General features: G+C 33.4%; 1 pseudogene; it reads left to right on the top strand.

Annotated features, from left to right (window-relative positions):
• The first annotated feature begins 4575 nt into the window (after positions 1–4575).
• LOC142614430 (putative disease resistance RPP13-like protein 1) lies at positions 4576–10964 on the top strand (annotated as a pseudogene).

Here is a 10964-nt window from a genome sequence, read left to right on the forward strand (position 1 = left end):
ACTTATTAAAAAGAATAAATTATTAAAAATCGCAAAATCACTATTTTCGAGGTGTTAACGAAGAAATTCACCAAAATCAAGGGGCTCCCATGCAATTCCGGCTTCGGGTAGTGCCCTTTGCCTTGTACTATGATTTCAGACGCCCCTGCTATTCCAAAAAGGCCATTGTTGTCTGTTCTACATCATTTTATAAGTTCCTAGAATAATAAAATGGACAAAGTTTGGTTCCAACTCCACTAAATAATTTTTTATTAGATGTGAATTTTGACAAATTCACTATTAGATTACTTTTTCTTCTCATATAATTCATTCTTGCAAAAAATTTTAAGAAAAAAAAAATCAATAGCTATATTATCAAAAAAAAACTTCAAATTTCAAGTTATCTTGTAATTTAAGATTATGCATAAAAAATAAGTTTATGAATCGAAAATATCCAATTGGCATGAAATTTGACATGCGTGGTAAGAACATAAATAATATGTAATCCAATGATTAGATTTCAAAATATGTAATCATGTAAATTTTTTTAGTGGGTGTTGTAGTCAAACTTTGTCCTAATAAAAACTATCATTTTTACTCAAAATAGGGGGAAAGTTTTTCTCTTGTTTTTTCTTATCCCAGATTTTTCATCTTTTCTAGGTACAACTTTCTTCACAACCATGAACTTCAACCTGATCTATTATTTTGGATAAAATTTAAAAAGCTAATGTGCAGTGTCTAAGAGCCTATTTGGTTCACTCCAATTCATTCAGTTTTCATAATCCATTTCTTGTTTTATGCAGGCCCCACCATCTCAAATATTGTTTGGTTTAGGTTTTTTTAACTCAGTTTTCATAATTCATCATCCAAAAAGTGAGAATGAGTTAAGAAAATAAGAACAACATTTTTGAGTTTACATTTCCTAGAGAACTAAGTTAAACGGAAAATGAGTAGTAAAAATGAAATCAGTGGGACCCACATGCAAGACTTTTTGTCATCGTCAAATTTTACACTTAAAGTCCAATGGTTCTTTCACTCCATATATAGAGAAATTATTAAGTCTACTAGAAAGACTACTGAAGTAGTCCTCCTAACCAATAAAATAATGTCATTTATGCAAATATGTAAATTTCAGTAGTCCTCCTAACCAATAAAATAATGTCATCTATGTAAATGTGTAAATCAACTTTGTAATCAACAAAAGAAATAAAAAATATAAAAAATCATTAGGTGATGTCACATTTGCATAAGTAGCAGCGTTTTATTGGTTGGGAGGACTAAGGAGAACCACGTTAGTAGTCCTCCAATGGACCTAATAATTTCTTCCATATCATATTTCGCACTAAAGGTCCGTTTGGTTGGAACGATGGAAAAGTGAGAAGATAAAAAATATTTTAATTTCTCTCATTTGTGTTTGGTTGGGAGGGTGAAAAAGTGGAAGGATGGAAGACTTTTTTGTATAGTTGAGATTAAAAATGAAAGGATTGAAAATAAAGTTTGTATGAATTTACAATCATGTCCCTATTTAATAAAACAAAAAGTAACACATTATATACTTTTAAAAAAAAATTGTGTATAGATGGGCACTTCAATAAAATGAAAATAAATAAATAAATAAAAAAGTAAAAGAAATTAACCCAAAACTGTTTTCTAGAAAAAAAAAAAAACAAATAAAAAATGATGAGAAAAGAAACATATGAGCACCCACCCAAAAAAAAAAGGAAAAGAAGAAGAAGAAAGAAACGTCCAGAAAGAGACCCATAAAAAAATAAAAAGACAAAAGGTCCAAAACATCCCAAACGTTTATGCTATGCTATGGTATATTTGTCCAAAAGCAACAAGGAGCAAAACCACCATGTTTTCTCTCCTATATTCTCCCTAATTTGGGGAGATTGGGTATTGGTGGACCCAGGGAAAAAACACCAAGTCCCACTAGTTTTCTTTCCTCCCTCCCCTCCCAACTAAATACCCCTTCCAACCATTTATTTCTCTCTCTCTCTCTCTCTCTCTCTCTCTCCTCCCCAAAATCAACTCAACCAAACATAATATAAAAGAATAATAGAGCATTTCCTCTTATTTTCCTCTCATTTCCTCATCTTTGTCACTCATCTCTCTTAATCCAACGGTTTTGCCTAGATCATCTTAGCTCAAGTGAGTCTTGTTGCCTCACTCTATTTCAGACCTCTATTCTTGATGTTGTGTTGTTTGGGTTTTTGGTTAAATTTCAGTGGGATCTTAAGTTTAAGATGTTTTTCAGTAGGTGTTTGGGTTTGTGAATTTCCTTTTAAGCAGTGGGCTATGGAGTGAAGATTTTAGTTTTAGTGGGTCAGTTACGTTGGGTTTTAAACTTTTCAATTATATCTGGTTTGTTTCTTCACTATCTCTTGCTATTATCCACCTATTACTACTTACTACCTAGTTGTCAATACCATATTTGTCTACCCTTGTTTTATAAACAAAAACCCCAATTTCATTTAAAAATGACAAAAATTCTATTTTCCACATTTGGATCACAAGGATGTTGAAAATAGTTTAACTTGTCCCTATAAAATGTTGGATTAACCAATTTTATGGTTCGGCAATCAAAATTACCAAATGCCCTTTGTCGACTAAACTTTGTCTTAATTAACCGATAATCTAACAAAGTCAAAATTTAATTAAACCACTAAATTTCATCATTTTGTGTCAAAATATACATTTTCAAACACTTCCCACAAGTTTGAGTGTGGTTAACTTAAACTTGACCTTGTTTTGACCAAAATCTGACCATTCAATGGGAATAAATTTGAGCTCAAGATAAATAATATATTGAGACAACTTATTTTTCCCACCAATGTCATGTTTTATTGAGTTCAAAACTATTTTTTATGCATGTGTGGGTAAAGTCCTATATTGAATACGAATAAGAAGGGTAAGTGCTTAATATAGCATAGTTAGTCCCAGACTATTAGGTCAAGTTGTGCTCTTATATGTTATATTAATTATTCAGTTAGAGGCTCCCAAGGTGTTAATCTCCCCAACAAGAACATAATTATCAATTGCACAAATTAATCAATATTTTAAATATTAATTCATGTGAATATGGATGGGATAGTGCTTTTTATTAGACCAAATTTTTTTTTTTTTTGAGAAACAATTTTTTATTAGACCAAAATTAATGGAAGGATTTGAACAATTCATCTACTATTGCTATATTTGTCGCACACGCATAAAAACAGAGATACAGCGAGAGCAGAAAGGTCCTGGTTTGAATTGGAAAAAAAAAAAATCCCTTTTTTTTAACCAATTCAAAGGCTAAAGTACTTCAGTGCAAACTAATTTTTGATTCACCAAGCCAAAGGCAGTAAATAAATTGAACGAAAAAAAAAAAAAAACAACCACCCTTCTTTTGAAGGCCCGACCCGAGGTGAACACATTGAGAACCCCTTTGCTACTGAGCTACATGGCTGGAGACTGGCATGGGATATCGGACTCAAAAGGGTGATAGATGACTGAGTAAAAAAAAAAAAAAAAAAAAACACCATCATTCTTTAAAAAAAGAAAAAAAAGAAAATCACTGATAAAGTAAATGGTGAGCTACCCAGCAAAGCAAGAAACAATACTGAGATGCCAAATCTTGGTGGGCCATACGGGTGAGGTGGCAGGGCACATATGCAAAGTGTCAAATATCTTATCTGGTAGGCATTATCATGAAAATGACGTCCACGTGACATTTATCATTTCTAGGTTCATAGACTTACGGGATATTGTATTACCGTATTATGTTTACAATATTTTTTCAAATATTGTAGTTGGTAAGTTGATTTTGGTTTAAATTGACCACAATTACCTCTTTTTTTTTTAAGTAACAGTTAGTATTAACTTGTTATTTAGGAGTTATCTTGAAAGTGTCTAGGGACAGAACCAAGATTCATACTCGAGGAGGGCTAAAGCTTAAAACCAAATTTTTTTTTTTTTTTTTATAAAAAAATAAAAACTAACATCTATTTCATATTCAAAAAAATAAGTATTTCTTAAACATTTCATATTATAAAACACATCAACAAAGTATAACATATAAAATAAGTGTTTTTTATTTATTTATTTATTTTGTTTTTTTAGTTAAAGGGCATGAATTTTATTTATTTATTTATTTTCGTGTAGGTCAATATCTAAATATTTTAGAGGATGAGAGACATATATATATATATATATATATATATATATATATATATATATTTAAGGGCGAACTTAATTTTTTGTATACCAAATTTTTTTTAATAGGGGTGGGGGGAGGGGCATGGCCCCCTCTGCCCTACTGTAGGTCCGCCCTTGAAAGTGTTGTAAACATATTGTGATCGTAACATTTTTTTATTCAAATGTCATAATATTTATCACATTATTTATCACAGTTATCCTATATGACATATTATGACTAATTAGTTATCACTTTTATATATACCTATCCTTTCCAATTGGATACTAGGTGAGAAATTGTTGTGATTCTATAGAATATTCATTTGACTTTACTGGCTTTGGACATCTAGGAAGTGATAGTCGGAAGACTTTCTTTGTTTCACACACCAAATGACCACAGCACCGACCTTAAACAGACCATGGTGGTAGAAGCAGCTCTCTCTGCAATCTTTCACGCGGTATTTGAAAGAATAGCTTCTTCTGGCATGGTCAACTATTTCGTGGAAAGGAAACTCAATGATGAATCACTACAAAAGTTGAAGATGTTCCTGCTGTCTGCTAATGCGGTGCTCGTTGATGCGGAGGAGAAGCAAATTACAAACCCAGCTGTGAAAGAGTGGCTGGACGAGCTTCATGATGCTGTTCATGATGCAGAAGACCTTCTCGATGAGATTGCCTATGAAGACTTGCAATATAATTTACGAGCAAAATCTCAAACCGGCACTAGTAAGGTATGGAATTCCATCACTGCTTTTATTTCATTTGACGAAGGGATACCATCTAAGCTAGAAAAGATTCTGGCAAAATTAAAAACTATAATAGAACAAATAGGTGTCCTCCGTCTGAAAGAGGTTGCTAGTAGGGTACCATTATCATCATCACGAACAACAACTTCTTGCCAAGGAAAATGTGATGTGTTGGGTAGAGATATGGATAAAGAAGCGATATTTGAGTTGTGGCAATCAAATGATGCAAGTAGCGATGAGATATGTGTTGTGCCCATAAAAAGTATGGGTGGTATTGGTAAAACAACTCTTGCTCGGTTTATATATAATGATAGCAGAGTAAATGAGAGATTTAACCTCAAAGCATGGGTTTGCATTTCAGTGAATTTTGATAGTTTTAAAATATTTAAAACTATTCTTGAGGAGGTCAGGTCCACTAATGACTTTCAAAACTTGAATTCATTGCAAATTGAAATTAGAAATACTTTGGCAGGGAAGAAATTTTTTCTTGTTTTAGATGATGTGTGGAATGAGAATTATAATGAGTGGGATGAGTTTCTTAAAGTCTTTAAATGTGGGGCACAAGAAGTAAAGATCATTGTTACCACACGGAGAGAAAGAGTTGCATCAAAATTATGCACGGTACCAACTCATCATTGTCTAAAGGAATTGTCAAATGACAGGAGTTGGGATTTATTTGTACAACATGCATTTGGAAATGGAAAGTTTTGTGCAGACCTAGAGGTAATTGGCAAACAAATTGTCAAAAAGTGTAGAGGCCTACCTTTTGCTATAAAAATAGTTGGGGGTTCGTTGCGTTCGAATCAAAACCCAACACATTGGAAAAAGATTTTGAGGAGTCATATATGGGATTTACCAGAAGCAAAAACTAATATCCTCCCAGCTTTAAGATTGAGCTATCATTACCTTTCATCGCATTTGAAGCACATTTGATGCGATGCTTTGCTTACTGCTCAATTTTCCCAAAAGATCATGAATTTAAAAAGGAAAAGTTGATCTTGTTATGGATGGTAGAAGGTTTATTGCAGCAACCCAAAGAAGATAGGAGTATGGAACCTGAAGAAATAGGTGATGAATACTTTAATGATCTAGTATCAAGGTCATTTTTCCAACAATCAAATAAGTCTAAATCACATTTCTTGATGCATGATCTTATTAATGACTTGGCAAAATCTATATCTGGGGAATGTGTTTGAGGTTGGAGAATGATGAGCCCAATGGAGTAACAAAAAAGACACGTCATTTGTCATATTATAGAGCTAACATTGATGCCTCTAAGAAATTTGAGATCCCTTTTGAGGCTAAAGGCTTGAGAACATTCTTAGGAGAAAGATGGTTATCATTTTTGTGGTGTGAATATAAGGACATAGTGAAGATGATAGATCTTGATTTGTTTCAGAAAGTTAAGTGCTTACGAGTGTTATCATTTTCTGGTAAAAACATAAGAGAGTTGCCAGTTTCTATTGGTAACTTGAAACATGTACGTTATTTAAAGATTTGTAACACTAGAATCAAACACTTACCTAACTCTTTATGTAACTTGTATAATTTGCAGACCTTGATATTGTCACCATACATTACTAATGTACTCGGAAAAAAAAAAAAAATTTAAAAGGAGGGGTATTTAAGTAAAAATTTTTGTGGGGCCAATTTTATAATTTATAACTATAAGGGAGTTTTTAGAAAATAAGGTTGAAACCCTAGCTATATATTAGCTTATTAAGTCAACGTATATAGGGAGATATTTTGAGAGAGGAAACTACCCAAAAGACTGAAGTAGAGAAGGATTGACTACACCTTTGAGGGAAGTGCTTAAGAAATTTTATTCTTTTGTCAAATTTAGACTTTATGTGGTATTAGAATATTTTCTTATGTGAGTATTTTGCCCAACAGTGAGACTTTCTTTAGCCATGGCCATATGGATATGTTCTAAGTAATTTTCTTAAAGGGATTGTATCGGAACACCAACTTCTTTCTAATAAATTATTATTTGTTTATTGACTTGGTAGAGGAAGAATAGTGCTTCAATAAAGGCTTGTGGCAGAGCTTGAGTTGTGTGATTTGTCCTCATGCCAAAAGAAAACTAGAGGCGGCAGTGGAAAAAAAAAAAAAAAAACGTGTAGAACTATAGAAGATAGTCTAGGGGTGAATTGAGATTTAAAAAAAAAAAAAAAAAATTTATATGAGCACACGTATAGAAGATTAGGTGTTGTACTTTTGACCCTCTATGGCTATACCTATGGTGTATCTATAGGCTTTATTCCTAGGTACTATTAGTGGCAGAAAGTGGAGGAAATATATATATATATATATATATATATATATATATATATATATATGATGAATATTGGGATTTTTAACTATGAGATAATAGTGGGCAATTATTGGATATTTTTAAGAGTCTCTCTTCTGGCCGAGTATTCATATAAGTTTTATTTTAAAAATATTGGATTATTGAGTAAATGATATTTGAAAAATTGTTTAGGTGATATCTAAGGATTTTAGAGGAAGTATTAGAGAGAAGTTCCTTTTAAAATGATTTTTAGAGGTAAGTAACCTTATCCTAATTGGTTTTATTTTGCATATTTTAACTACGAAAATTGTTTACAGTCGTTACAATTTTATTTTTATTGTATTACTGATTTCAAGTAAAGAATTATCACAAATATATCTTATTTCTGAATATATGATGTATATTTAATTGTTTTTGGGCTATTTTGATTTAAAGTAAAGAATATAAAAAATCACAAATATATTTAAATACTGAATATATGATTATATATATATGTATGTATTTAAATGAGATATATTTTTGGTTTGAACTATGATTTGATATATATGATTATGGACAATCTAACTATGAATTGATTCTCTGATACCCAGCCAATGGAGGTCATTCATTGGTATTCTGATACCCAAATCAATGGAGGTTTTTCATTGGTACTTTGATACCCAGCCAATGGGGGTTATTCATTGGTACTCTGATACCCAAACCAATGAGGGTTATTTATTGGTACTCTGATACCCAGTCAATGGGGGTTATTCATTGGTACTCTAATGCCCAGTCACGGGGATATAGCGTAACCATAGTCATAAGATTGTTAAGGATATAAATTACGTTTGAATATTGAACTGTTTTGAGTCCTTAAAACTCATATGTGATTTTGGAAATGTTGAGTATTTAAACTATTTTGAGTCACTAAAACTGCTTATGTGTTTTTGGAACCTATCGTAAATTATAGCTGTTGATATATGAAAAATTGACTATTTTCTAAACCATTTATGATATATGATTAAAGTATGTGATCTATGTGCAACTTATTATTTTAAGACTATGAAACTTCTTCAGTTATTTCGAAAACACATAATATATTATAACTTTTGAAAACACATATTACATCTTATACTTTATGTAAGTGCACAAATGCACCTGGCCCCAAGAACAGTTATGGGCTCAGGCCCAATGAGCCTTAAACAATATGAATTTGTAGAGGGTGGGCTTCAAACCCAGGTTAGAAGTGTGTGGGGATTAAATGACAAATTAAAGATTACAAATACTTAGAGACAACGAGGGAGATTGCAAATCAGCCTCCTCGGACGTAAGTCAAGGGCTGTTCTTATATTATATCTTTCTCCTTGTCTGTTTTCTTTTTTTAGATTACAAAAAGTCCCCCCCATTTCTGTTCTAGGTTCCTCCTTAAATACTCCTCTTTTTAATACTTTGTACATGTGTTGCCCCAACTCCTCCCTTAGCCTAGATATTTCTTTTCTTAGTGCCTTTGAACAGTAACTAGAAGTTTCCCTTCCACTGTTTAAGTGTCACTTCCCCATTAATGCGGCTAGGGTGGTAGGTGCAGGGTCTTTAATGTGGAGGTAGCAGCCTTTATCTTTGACATTTCTTCAACACCGGTGCTTCTTGGGCGTTCTAGGGCTCCCCCCTTTTAACCATTGGCCTTAACCATGTCATCCCCTAATCTTTACTATGAAATCCCGAGTTCTTCGGAGTTCATCCGAGGGTAAGGTCACCCTCGGCTGGATCCTCAGATCCTCGGCGTATGGGCCGACCCATAGTACTAACAAATTCTAAACCCAGGATCAGGTCGGCCTTCTTTAACACGGCCCAAAAGGCCCGCGTTCCCATCAGGATCTTTTTGCCCCACACACTTTATAGATCTATTGCTTGATGGAACTTATTAGGATTTTGGTTACTTATTAAGTTGTCAGCTCACCCTATTTTTCCCCTTCAGTTTCAGATTGTGAAAAATAGCAAGTTTTGGGAGTTTTGATGTTGTGTTGTGAGCAGGGAAAGAAGCTTAGTGATTTTGGAATTAGATGGCAATGTAATAGTCTTATATCTTTTGACCGATTTGCATTATGTACATAAGGCTTGGATTTTGTTCCTATTAAATTATTGGAGAACTATTCATAAAGAAATTGTTGAGGTATTTTGGATTTATTTGATTTAATTTTTTAGGATAAATTTTAGTTTCTAAGAAGGCCTTGCACACTTGTAGGGTGTTTACTTTATAAGTGTGTGGCAGTTGTCACGTGCCTATCTTATAGTTGGGTTCGGGGTGTGACAACTAAGTTGCCAACCAATATGGTAAACTAATCAACTTGCGCCATTTGAATAATAGTGAAAGCAAAATGAAAAAGATGCCACCACAAATGGGTAAAATGAAGAATCTCATAAAATTACCTATTTTTGTGGTGGGAAAACATGATGGGTCTAGCATTAGCGATTTGGGAGAGCTTCAACACCTTTCGGGAAAATTGTCTATATTGAACTTAGAAAATGTTCATTGCATTAATAAAGATACTATGGAGGTTATATTAAAGGATAAGCAGGATCTATCTAAGTTAGAGTTGAAATGGGAACATGGTCATGGCACTGAAGATTCAAAAAAGGAAGAAATGTGCTTGAGCAGCTGTGTCCACATACAAAATTGAAGTCTCTCACCATTGAACATTATGAGGGCACAAGCTTTCCAAATTGGTTAGGAGATTGTTCATTCTCTAATATGGTTTCCATAGTGCTAAGGAATTGCAAGAATTGCTTCTCCTTGCCTCCATTTGGACAACTACATGCCCTCAAGGAACTTAAAATTGAAGGTTTTGATAGATTATTCGGTGTGGGTCATGAGTTCTATGGGAATGATTCTTCTACAATTAAACCGTTCAGATCCCTTAAGTATTTAAGCTTTAAGAATATGCAAGAGTGGCAGGAATGGATTATATTTGAAGATGAAGTTTTCTCGTCTTCAATGGCTTCACATAAGTTTTTGCCCCAAGCTAAGCAAGAATTTGCCCAATCAACTTCCCTCTTTGACCAAACTTGAAATTAGAGAATGTAAGCAACTTGTTGCTTCGTTCCCTTGGGCTCCTGCTCTCCATGAATTGTACTTTGATGGGAAAATACAGTTGCCAAGTGAACGTTACTATCCATCACTTGAAAGTACGATCATGATTGGTGGCTGTGATTCACTTTGGTCATTTCCATTACCATTTTTCCCTAAACACAAATTTATCGAAATTTTTAATTGTAAGAACCTTGAATCTCTTTCGGCATCAACAGGATCTCATCTAGATCTTACTTCTCTCACTTATTTGAAAATCTCTAGATGCCCAACTTTTTTATCTTTTCTTAGTGGAGGAATCTGTGCTTGAAAATTGACAGAGATTGAGGTCTTTAGTTGCAAAAAGTTAAAGTCACTACCAGAAGGAATGGTCACCCTCCTCCCATCTCTTTCGTCTTTGCAATTGTACAAGTGTCCAGAATTAGATTCATTTCCTAAGGATGGTTTGCCCTCCAATTTAAAAACACTTATGATCCAGTATTGTGAAAAACTCATTTCCTATCGCAAGGAGTGGGGATTGCAAGCTCTTCACTCTCTGAGAGATTTCATAATTTGGAGTAAATGCGAAGAATTGGAGTCCTTTCCTGAGGAGGCATTACTCCCTCCTACTCTTACCAATTTCAGCATCTCAAGTTTTTCAAATATGAAATCACTAAATGGTAAGGGATTTCAACACCTCACCTCTCTTCAAAGCTTGACGATTTAA

Source organism: Castanea sativa, chromosome 11, assembly GCF_040712315.1.
Source record: "Castanea sativa cultivar Marrone di Chiusa Pesio chromosome 11, ASM4071231v1".
In the NCBI taxonomy this organism is placed as follows: domain Eukaryota; kingdom Viridiplantae; phylum Streptophyta; class Magnoliopsida; order Fagales; family Fagaceae; genus Castanea; species Castanea sativa.